This window comes from Schistocerca serialis, chromosome 6 (genome assembly GCF_023864345.2).
Source record: "Schistocerca serialis cubense isolate TAMUIC-IGC-003099 chromosome 6, iqSchSeri2.2, whole genome shotgun sequence".
Classification (NCBI taxonomy): Eukaryota; Metazoa; Arthropoda; class Insecta; order Orthoptera; family Acrididae; genus Schistocerca; species Schistocerca serialis.
The window spans coordinates 724,880,489-724,891,308 of record NC_064643.1 but is presented as its reverse complement, the minus strand read 5'-3'; the positions used below and the strand labels follow the sequence as shown (position 1 = coordinate 724,891,308).

General features: G+C 43.2%; 1 pseudogene; it reads right to left on the bottom strand.

The window, feature by feature from the left end:
• Positions 1-1,348: 1,348 nt before the first annotated feature.
• LOC126485425 (5S ribosomal RNA) lies at positions 1,349-1,466 on the bottom strand (annotated as a pseudogene).
• Between the last annotated feature and the right edge of the window lie 9,354 nt (positions 1,467-10,820).

The following is a 10,820-nucleotide window of genomic DNA, read 5'->3' as shown; positions in this document are numbered from 1 at the left end:
CATTGATTGTCACTTGAAGACATACGCCACGAAATGTTACTCACAAAATTTCAGGAACAGTATTATGTGAATAATCTATAAGAATTACATTTATTTCTAGAGTCTTCATGTAACTCTGGTTCCTTAAACTTTGTAATAATAACTATAGAACTATGGGAGAGCATTATAAATATCTTTGGGATGACGAGTCAGCAGCGGAGAAATACTGTGAAAATTGCCTAGTCAACAGAAACATAGACCTCACCGAAATGAATGAATTATATTTAGCATCGCAAACATAGAAGAACAGAATAGCAACATGGACAGATGGAATAAGTGCTGAATTGTTTAAATGCGACTGAAGGAACGTATGCTGTATCTCGTTGAACTACGTTGGACTACGAATAAGGTACCTGAGCAGTGGAATCTAGCTAAATTTTTTCCATATTCAAGAAAGATAGTAGAAGCAAGAGGAATTAGCCTCGTTAACGAAAGCTGTAAAATCTGTCACAGTATCTTAAATAATAGACGCCCCCTTATCTCTGATTTATTAGAAGACAAGTAGGTTTTAGAAAAGGACGTACTGGTAGTATTTCAACTTAGAGACGCCTATAGATATTGTTCATCATGATAATGCTTTTTAAAGAGCAGACAGACACCTGTTGCGTCTGATTATGGAACAAAAGAAGCTTGCTAAAGCATATAAGTAACTCTGTAAAATCTATTTATAGTGAAACAAAAATTATAGTCGAAGACAGGGATGACTTGTCTAAACAATTAACAATAACAAACATGCAGCTTTCTACTTAATGGTGCACCGTCTCATATCTGTCTCCATGTCCGTAGGTGATTTTAAAGCAGAGTTAGATACAATAAAATGTATTGTCTTAACCAGTGGTTACAATCCAGTCCTGACAGACCACATCTCACGTAGGAAACAAAAACTGAAAATTGTACCCCTCCTCCGTGTCCCGTCTGCTGCTCCTTCCACTGTCTGCAAGAGGTGGTGTACATTACCATATCTAGGAGAGGTGTCACAGATTGTAGCAAAAACACTGAAATCTTACAAGTATAGGCTTTCCTACTATGTTAAGAACACCACAGCCCAGGGTATTTCCAATGGCAAATTTAAGATCCAGTTACTAGTTAATAGTATACTAACTCCTCCGGCACAGGCCATGAAGGCCCAACGGTGCCGTCCGGCCGCCGTGTCATCCTCAGCCCACAGGCTTCACTGAATGCGGATATGGAGGAGCATGTGGTCAGCACACCGCTCTCCCAGCCGTATGTCAGTTTCCGAGACCGGAGCCGCTACTTCTCAATCAAATAGCTCCTCAATTTGCCTCACAAGGGCTGAGTGCATCCCGCTGGCCAACAGCGCTCGGCAGACCGGATGGTCACCCACCCAAGTGCCAGCCCAGCCAGACAGCGCTTAACTTCGGTGATCTGACGAGAACCGGTGTTACCGCTGCGGCAAGGCCGTTGGCACTAGCCAACACTGGGGTATAAAAAATTACCTGTTCCGATTGTGACAAGTTTTACATCGGTCAGTCTGGCAGACACATAGCAACTAGGCTGGCTGAACATGAACGCAGCTGGAGGTTGCAGAATTCTGATTCCACATTTCCTGAGCATGAACTGAGTGAGGGTCACAACTACCAACCACAATCCCATGCCGTTCACTTAGCAAACAAAGGCCAAAAACTCAACCTGCTCGAAGCCCTGGAAATTAACGAACATCTAGCTCATAGTCCAGATCTAATCTCAAATGACCAGACACTGCTTAGCACTCCCCCTCTCCTAAACTCGAAATAATCCTCTCTTTTTTTCATTACTTCTTACACTGTCTGTTCTCAAATATTCCCCCATTCTCCTGTATTCATTGAGTTCTTCTATTTTATTGAAACTGTCTATGTAATCCATATAGATCTTAGTTAGAGGTGTTAGGTCTTTCTTTGAACTGGTACTGTCATTACATTCCATGTTTATTAGCTCTTGTAGTTGCCCCGTCAAGTACTATTTTTATTTTACTTGGTTCATTTATTTAATGCAGTCTGTTACATAGGCACAGTTCGAAGTATAGCGTTAAGGTGTTTTCTGTTTGTTCCTTTTATATCTGTATATTGTTCAACTTTTTACTTTTTAAAATGCAGTTCCACCACACTCTCAAAGACGGCCTTTGTTGCACGTTTTCTCACACTCTTCCATTTTCCTGCATTAATTCATTTCTGTTTATCTTACTGATATTGTTTAAGTTGCTTATATATTCTGTAGTTACGCTGATAATTCCTTCTTCTTTTAATTGGTTCGTGTATCACTGTCAATGTTTTATACCTCCTGAAGTAACCTTGTCAAGTACTAATTTTATTTTGTATTATTGGTTTTCTTTATTAAAATACTGTTATGCAGGCTTGCTGTTCCAATTTTTTTCTGTTTACTCCGTTTATATTTATTTACTGTTCAACCTTTTGCTTTTTACATTGCATTATCACAACACTGTCAAAGATGGTTATTTACTGTACGCAGATGATCAAATTATAAGACACGACAATGAAATTATTCTTCAAAGACCCTTTTATCACCTCAATTTGGCCGGCCGCTGTGACCGAGCGGTTCTAGGCGCTTCAATCCGGAACTGCGCTGCTGCTACGGTCGCAGGTTCGAATCCTGCCTAGGGCATGGCTGTATGTGGTGTCCTTAGGTTGGTTAGGTTTAAGTAGTTCTAAGTCTAGGGGACTGATGACCTCAGATGTTAAGTCCCATAGTACTCAGAGCCATCTGAACCACTTGAACCTCAATTTGTTGGCTTCTGAATATGTATACCACAAACATCTGCGTCAATAAAACAAAGATTGTGGTAGCCAAGGAAAACTGGCCCCTGATCAAATATTATAATAAATGATGTAATACTAGAACAGGTAATCCACTTTCATTATCTCAGCTGTGACAAGACGAAATCTCCACGATGAAACTGATAACAAGATCCTAAAATTTAAAGCAATCTGTGGAACGATTAGAAACACGCTAGAGAAAAAGGCCAAGAAAGAGACACAGATAAAGTTTTACAAAGTCATGGCTACGCCACCTGTGCTCCATAGATCTGAAAACTGGGTTCCCATGCAAAAAGGTATGAGCATAAACCAGGACTCTTATATAACATTTCTACGCAGCGTTAAAGAATGTAGAGAGAAAATCGCTACAGAAATAAAAACATTAGAAATGATTAACAAATTGATTCAGCTCATGACAAAGCAGATTTAAACCGGCACAGGTGATGGGAACTTAGAGAGAATGCATAAAAATAAACTTACAAATTCTTGAATACAAACCTAGAGGGACAAGACAGAGCGTAATATCGCAGAAGAGATGATTGGACCTTGTTAACCGGAAGAGGTAAAACCACCTAGTCCTTGAAGGCAGAAGGAGAAGAAAAAGAGGAAGAATCTAGGAGTATACTTTAGCCCCCTAGGTATCGCTCGCGAAGGGACTGCAAAGACAAGAGCAAACCGATTATAACGTGGACAGGGGATAAGCAATCATTTCTCCCATTCTCCATTTGAAACGTAATGAGAAGAAGCCCTATAAGTGGTAAGTACACTTAGTAATGTGTGGCTAGTTGTAGCTGTAGATGAGAAGTACACTGAGGTGCTAAAAGTCATGGGACACCACCTGACATCGCGTCGAATCTCCTTTTGCCCGTTGTAATGCAACAATTCGACGTGGTATAGACTCAAAAAATCGTTGGAAGTCCCCTGCAGGAATAATAAGCCATGCTGCCTCCATAGCCGTCCATAATAGCGAAAGTGTTGACAGTGCAGGATTCTGTGCACGAACTGACTTCTCGACTATGTCCCGTAAATGTTCGATGAGACTCATGTCTGGCGATCTAGGAGGCCAAATCATTCGCTCGAACTGTCCTGAATGTACGAGGGTGAGTCAAATGAAAACCTTAAATTTGTAATAACAAGTTAAAATTTCGCGCCGTTATCCTGTAAGTTTGTAAGCGTGCTACAAACAGCGTGCAGAATGGCCTGTAGGTGGCAGCATAGTGCAGATGCACACATGCTGCCGCAATATCAGTATCCACTTGCAACTTGCACCAGGGAAGAACAGCGTTCTGTTATTCGGTTTTTGCGTAGTGAAGGTGTGAAACCTATTGAAATTCATAGACGAATGAAGGTGCAGTAGGGTGATGCATGTTTGTCACAGCAGCAAGTCTACGAATGGAGTAGGAAGTTCGCAAATGGTGTGACTTCAGTGGAAGATGCTCCTCGTCCAGGTCAGGCACAACGAGTTGTGACTCCACAGAACAATGCAGCAGTTGAAGCCATAGTGAAGGGAACCCGTCGAGTGACACTGAATGACATTGCATCATGTTTACAGATTAGTCATGGGTCACCATACCACATTGTGCATGATGTGCTCCAGTTTCACAAAGTGTGTGCAAGATGGGTGCCACGGCAGCTGACTCCTGAAGTGAGAGAACGACTTGTTGATGCTTGTGAAGAACTTCTTCGGCTCTTTGAACGAGAAGCTGATGGCTTCCTTGCAAGAATCGTTACTAGGGACGAAACCTGGGTTCACTTCGACCAACTGGAAACGAAGAGAGCGAGCAACGAATGGCGCCATTCCTCATCACTAAAACCAACGAAGTTTCGAACAGAACCATCAGCAGGGAAGGTTACGCTGACTTTCTTGTGGGACGAAAAGGGCGTCATTTTGGAGCATTGCATGCCTAGAGGGACCATTGTCACCAGCACATCATACACAGATCTCCTAAAAATCATCTGCAGCCTGCAATGAAATCAAAGCGACGTGGATTGCTGTCAGCTGGTGTCCTTTTGCAACATGACAATGCAAGGCCCCACACTTCCTGTACAACAGTTGCAACAATCACAGACCTGCATTTTGAGTGTCTTCTTCATCCACCATACTCACCAGACCTTGTCCCAAGTGGTTTCCATATGTTTAGACCACTCAGAGACGCAATGGGAGGAAAGAAGTTCCGTTCTGATACGCCACGTGGTGCATGAATAGTTGCGAGGACTACCAAGAGAATTTTTTTTCTATAGGAATTTATGCACTTTGTAAGCGCTGGAGGACTTGCATTGAGCGTGGGGGAGATTAAGTTGAAGAATGATAAAGCTTTGTACCACTTCTGCACAATAAATAACATTTAAAAAAAATATTTAAGGTTTTCATTTGACTCACCCAAGTACTTCAAACCAGTCGCATGGCGCATTATCATCCACAACAATTTCATAGTAGTTTTGGTACATGAATTCTCCAGGTAGCCGAGGATAACCGATTCCAGTCAATGATCGGTTCAATTGCATCAGAGGACCCAGTCCATTCCATGTAAACAAATTGGGTGCACGGCTTCGTGGGGTCTGTAGCACCCTCGAACCCAACCATCTGCTCTTATGAGGTGAAATCGGAATTCATCTGACCAGGTCACGGTTCTCCAGTCGCCTAAGCTCCGACTGACATGATGACGAGCCCGGGAGAGCCGCGCCGCTGGTGTTGTAGATGTAGGTGCTGCTAGCAAAGGCGATCACGCTGGTCGTCTTCTGCCACATCTCACTAACTCCAAATTTCGCCGCACTGTTCTAATGGATGCGTCTGCCTTACGTCCCACATTGATTTCTGCTGTTGTTTCACGCAGTGTTGCTTGTCTGTTAGCACTGACAATTTTACGCAAACGCCACTGCTGTCGATCGTTAAGTGAAGGCCGTCGGCTACTGGATTGTCCGTAGTGAGAGGTAATTTATTTATTTTTATTTATTTATTTATCGTTCCGTGGGACCAAATTAAGGAGAAGTCTCCATGGTCATGGAACGAGTCAATACATGAAATTATAACACGATATTAGAAACAGATAAAATGAAATATAAAAAAAAACATATTCAGGTGCCAAGACGTAAGTTTAAATGAAGAAAATCAACAATGTAGCAATTTAATTTGCTTATTTTTTTAGCTCTTCCAGGAGCTCCTCGACAGAATAGAAGGAGGCGGCCATGAGGAAACTCTTCAGTTTAGACTTAAAAGAGTTTGGGCTACTGCTAAGATTTTTGAGTTCTTGTGGTAGCTTATTGAAAATGGATGCAGCAGAATACTGCACTCCTTTCTGCACAAGAGTCAAGGAAGTGCATTCTACATGCAGATTTGATTTCTGCCTAGTATTAACTGAGTGAAAGCTGCTAACTCTTGGAAATAGGCTAATATTACTAACAACAAACGACATTAAAGAAAATGTATACTTTGAGGGCAATGTCAGAATTCCCAGACTATTGAAAAGGGGTCGACAAGAGGTTCTCGAACTTACACACATATAGCTCGAACAGCCAGTTTTTGAGCCAAAAATACCCTTTTCCGAATCAGAAGAATTACCCCAAAAAATAATACCATACGACATAAGCGTATGAAAATGTGCGAAGTAGACTACTTTTCTTGTTGAGCTGTCACTTATTTCAGATACTGTTCTAATGTTAAATAAAGCAGCATTTAGCTTCTGAACAAGATCCTGGACATGGGCTTCCCACAACAGCTTACTATCTATCCAAACGCCTAGGAACTTGAACTGTTCTGTCTCGCTTATAATATGGCTATTCTGTCTGATCAAAATATCGGTTCTTGTTGAATTGTGAGTTAGAAACTGTAAAAACTGAGTCTTACTGTGATTTAGCATCAAATTATTTTCCACAAGCCACGAACTTATTTCATGAACTACATTATTTGTTACTGTTTCAATATTAAACACAAGATCCTTCACTATCAATTGAATTGTAGTATTCTCGGTACGCTCTTGACAGTGCGGATCTCGGGATATTGAATTTTCTAACGATTTCCGAAACAAAATGTTCCGTGTCTCTAGCCCTAACTCCCATTCCGCATTCAAAGTCTGTTAATTCCCGTCATGCGGGCATAATCACGTCGGTTACCTTCTCACACGAATCACTGAAGTACAAATGATAGCTCCGCCAATGCACTGCCCTTTTATATCTTGTTACGCGACACTACGGCCATCTGTATACGTACATATCGCTATCCCACGACATTTGTAAGCTCAGAGTATTTAATGTTTAATATTTAGTGCGCTTTTTTTTTCATACGTCAGAGTTCCCTCGGGATATAGTCCAGATTTCGGACGAGTGACGGAGCCGTCCGCCGTGAGAGTTTCAGCGCGGTAGCGAGCGTCCCTCGTCAGAGCCGGGCTGCAGCCAGCCACCTGTGAAAACAGGCTGGCGGCCGCGCTCCCCGCGGCAAGACAAACACGCGCCGCTTCCGACATTAGGGGCGACCGGAGAGGAGATCACGCATCCCAGCGGTTCCCTACCAGCGACGGAACAGCGCAGGAAATTAATACAAAAAAATTCTGCCGCTGCTCCTCCATCTACAAAAGAACTCCAGTGACGGAGAAAGATCTGTAACACCTCCGTTTTTTATCCCGACCTGATCTGATCGAATAGCAGCCCAATATTTATTATTAACATGACCGTGAACCTGATGGGGCTGGTAATCGGAATTAACTGCTACGGAAGTTGTTACTTTCCAGTTCGTCCTGTTCAATACTATAATACTGAATGTACGGTAATTAGGAACACCAACACAGTTTTACTAATTACGAACTTCTATTCTTCTCAAAACACAAAAAGGAGACAGCTACTGCCTTCGTCATACATATCTAATTACGGCTAATCTCAGTACAGGCTTTCTTCATTTGCCATTATCGCCACACGCTAATCCATCACTGCATCCAACACTGCAATCCAAGGTTAGGCCGGCGCGGTAGACGCGAAACTAAATATCGGCACTAGTAACGTCACTGATCACTTTTATAAAGTACTTCATCACTTTCCCGGTATTTATTTTATTATTTAGGGGTCTAACCATTGCGATGGTGACACCCTTCTCGGTTAAAAACCCTGTATTTTAATAATGGCCTCCATACACACACCATTCCCGCCAACCACTCTGGCGCATCTCGACACTCGCTCTTGCAACACGTCACAATCGATTGTTCGCCCTATCGACCTGTGCCAAGTGCAAAGTTATAGTAAGGGTCTACGGACCCCTTACAGATCGCAACACCAAATTTAGAGAAACGAATTTTCTGGAATATATTTGTCTAGGAAGAATGCTGCAGATTAGATGGGTAGATCATATAACTAATGATGAGGTATTGAATAGAATTGGGGAGAAGAGGAGTTTGTGGCACAACTTGACTAGAAGAATGGATCGGTTGGTAGGACATGTTCTGAGGCATCAAGGGATCACCAATTTAGTACTGGAGGGCAGCGTGGAGGGTAAAAATCGTAGAGGGAGACCAAGAGATGGATACACTAAGCAGATTCAGATGGATGTAGGCTGCAGTAGGTACTGGGAGATGAAGAAGCTTGCACAGGATAGAGTAGCATGAAGAGCTGCATCAAACCACTCTCAGAACTGAAGACCACAACAACAACAACAACATTTGTTTAGGTAACATATTTAAGTGATTAACATTGCAAGATCACAGGTTAATGTACGCGCGAAATAAGCCATTGCAAATGTGGAATGTTGGTACATTAATAACAGGTGTAATCGCCAGAATGTTGAATGGAAGCACGCAAAGGGGCACGTCCTATGTTGTACAGGTGTCGGATGTCACTTTGTGAGGTGGAGTTCCATGCCTGTTGCACTTGGTGGGTCGACAGGGGGACGGTTTAGTGCTGGTTGCATTCCGCCTCCGTAATGCCGCCGTAGCGTTACTGCCTACCGCGCAAGGGAGCGCGGGTTCGATTCCCGGCAGGGGCTGGGTGTTGTGTGACCTTCATCATCATTTATACGAAAATCGCCGATGCGCCGTCAACTAAAAAGATTTGCAATACGGCGGCCGAACCCCGAAAGGTATAATCCGCCCAATAAATGCCACACGATCATGTTATTTCATTGCTGGTTGTGGCTGACGCTGGCCTTGTCGTCCAATGATGTCCCATATGTACTGGAATGGAGACAGATCTTGTGATCCAGCAGACCAAAGCAACGTGTCGACACTCCGTAGAGCATGTTGGGTTACAACAGTGGTATGTGGGCGATTGTTATCCTGTTGGAAAACAACCCCTGGAATGCTGTTCATGAATGGTAGCACAAGAGGTCGAATCACCAGACTGACGTACAAAATTGCAGTCAGGGTGCGTGAGATAACCTCGACAGTGTTCCTGCTGTCATACGAAACCGCACCCCAAACCGTTGACTCCAGATGTAGGTGTGTCTAGTACACATACAGGTTGGCTGCAGGCCCTCAGCTGGACACCTAAAAAGCAAACGACCATTACTGGCAGCGAGGCAGAACCAGCTTTCATCAGAAAACACAGCAGACCTCCACTCCGCCCTCCAATGAGCCCTCACTTCACACCACTCAAGTAGCAACTGGCGGTGGTTTGGAGACAGTGGAATGCACACAATACGCTCGAAGCTGTCTTTGAAGTAACCGATTTGTAGCAGTTCGTTGTGTCACTGTGGTGCCAACTGAGGCTCAAACTGCTGCTGAAGATGCAGTACGACGCGCCAGAGCCATACGCAAAACGCGATGATCGTCTCTCTCAGTATTGCCAGGTGGTCGCCCAGAAACCGATCTTCTAGGGACTGTACATTCTCGTGGCCACCGCTGCCAGCAGTCATGTACAATGACTACATTCCGTCCAAGTCTTTCTACAGTATCGCAGAAGGAACATACAGCTTTTCCTAGTCCTATTATACGATCTCGTTCAAACTCAGTGAGGTGCTGAAAATTGCGCCTTTGTGTCCTTAAAGGCATTCTTGACTAACATCAACCCACCGCATACAATCTCAAAAGTAACAAACTTTTATGACCATTGTGGACTGTATTTAAAGCAAACCTGATTTGCATCCTGTAGGTCACTCCATGTGACTGGTGCGAAATCTAGACATCATCTTTCAGATGTAGAAAAAGGCATAGCAACTTTCGTTTATGTGGCACAACTCCTTCTTGCCGTTGCGCTTCTTTTTTCGTCAGTGTATTTGCTGAGCGACCTATTTACTTCAACAGTTTCATCTAACCAGACATCGTTAGAAATTTAACAGTAATGAGATATACATAAATCTTGTTGATTGGCAACTCCATGCAGTGTTGTGTGCATCACGACCAAATAGTGGATAGAATTGGAAGGAAAATCATCATTGGCCGTAATTAGTTGTTTTGTTGTCAGCAAAATCACATGTGATCGCTCTAAGCTCGTGGTTATAGCTTGATACCAGTGCCTACCAATTTTAATTGTATATTACAGCACTGAGGATGGTCGCTAAGTGACTGAAAATCGATTTTGCTGACAATAAAACAACAAAAAACGGCCAATGATGATTTTCCTTCCAATTCCATAAATCTTGTTCTTTTTGTCGTAACTTTGCCCCGCATCGGTGCAAGGTCGGCGGGGTTATGAACGGATTTGGCATGGTTACTTTAATGGCTGGATATCCTTCCAGTCGCCCGCATCTCGTGGTCGTGCGGTAGCGTTCTCGCTTCCCACGCCCGGGTTCCCGGGTTCGATTCCCGGCGGGGTCAGGGATTTTCTCTACCTCGTGATGGCTGGGTGTTGTGTGCTGTCCTTAGGTTAGTTAGGTTTAAGTAGTTCTAAGTTCTAGGGGACTTATGACCACAGCAGTTGCGTCCCATAGTGCTCAGAGCCATTTGAACCATTTTTTTATCCTTCCAGTCACCGCCACGTTACCCCGCGGGGCGTAATATATATACCCCGACTATCTGCGTGTAGTGTGTTATTCGTTAAGTGAGCGAAGTTTTTAATATCTACATAATAATAATAATAGTAATGGATTATGGC